We start from the raw sequence: 1,373 nt of genomic DNA on the forward strand, positions 1-1,373 counted from the left end.
AGAATGATCAGTGTACACAATAGTAGTAGAACCAATTAAATAAGATCGAAACTTATCTAATGCAAATACTACTGAAAGTAATTCTTTTTCAGTAGTTGAATAATTTATTTGGGCACTATTTAAGGTTCTACTAGCATAATAGATGGCATACGGTTTTCCTTCTTTTCTCTGTCCTAACACAGCTCCTATAGCATAATCACTTGCATCACACATTAATTCAAATGGTAAAGACCAATCTGGAAGTTGTAAAATAGGTGATGTAATTAAAAGATTAATTATTTTTTAAAAGCATTTTCACATTTCTGAGTCCATTCAAATTGTGTATCTTTTGTTAAAAGATTCGAAATTGGTTTAGATATTATGCTGAAATTTTTTATAAACCTTCTATAAAAACCTGCATGACCCAAGAATGATCGAACTTCTTTGACCGTTTTTGGTGATGTTAAATTAGCAATAACAACTTTGGCTTTATCAACTTCAATTCCTTTTTCAGATATCACATGACCTAAAACAATCCCAGATTTAACCATATAATGACATTTTTCCTAATTTAAAACAAGATTTTTTTTTCTTCACATCGTTTTAATACTTCTTCTAGGTTTTGAAGACAATTTTCAAATGAGTTTCCAAAAACATTTATATCATCCATAAAAACTTCTACAAATTCTTCAATCATATCATTGAAAATAATTAACATGCATATTTGAAAAGTAGCCGGAGCATTACATAAACCAAATGACATTCTTTTAAATGCAAAAGTTCCGAAAGGACAAGTGAAAGTAGTTTTTTCTTGATCTTCTAATGATATAGGTATTTGATAATACCCCGAATACCCATCAAGAAAACAATAATAATAATTTCATGCTATTTTTTCTAGAATTTGATCTAAAAATGGTAGTGGGAAATGATCTTTTCTAGTTGCATCATTTAATTTTCTATAATCAATACACATACGCCAACTAGATGGAATCCTAGTTTGTAATAACTCTCCCTTTTCATTTTTTATAACAGTGATGCCTGACTTTTTAGGTACTACTTGTGTTGGACTTACCCATTTACTATCTGAGATTAGATAGATAATTTCAGCGTCTAATAGTTTTAATACTTCATTGTTAACAACTTCTTTTATATGTGGATTTAACCTTCTTTGTGGTTGTTGATATGTTTTAGCATTTTCTTCCAAATGAATTTTATGTGTGCAAATTAAAGGATTTATACTTTTTATATCTTTCAGAGTCTATCCAATTGCATTTTTATATTTTTTAAGTAATTTAATTAAATCTTCTTCTTGATTTGGTAGAAGAGTGGAAGAAATTACAACAGGAAATGTTTTATTTTCACCAAGAAATACATATTTCAATTCGAATGGTAAA

Source organism: Primulina huaijiensis, chromosome 5 (genome assembly GCF_012295235.1).
Source record: "Primulina huaijiensis isolate GDHJ02 chromosome 5, ASM1229523v2, whole genome shotgun sequence".
Lineage (NCBI taxonomy): Eukaryota > Viridiplantae > Streptophyta > Magnoliopsida > Lamiales > Gesneriaceae > Primulina > Primulina huaijiensis.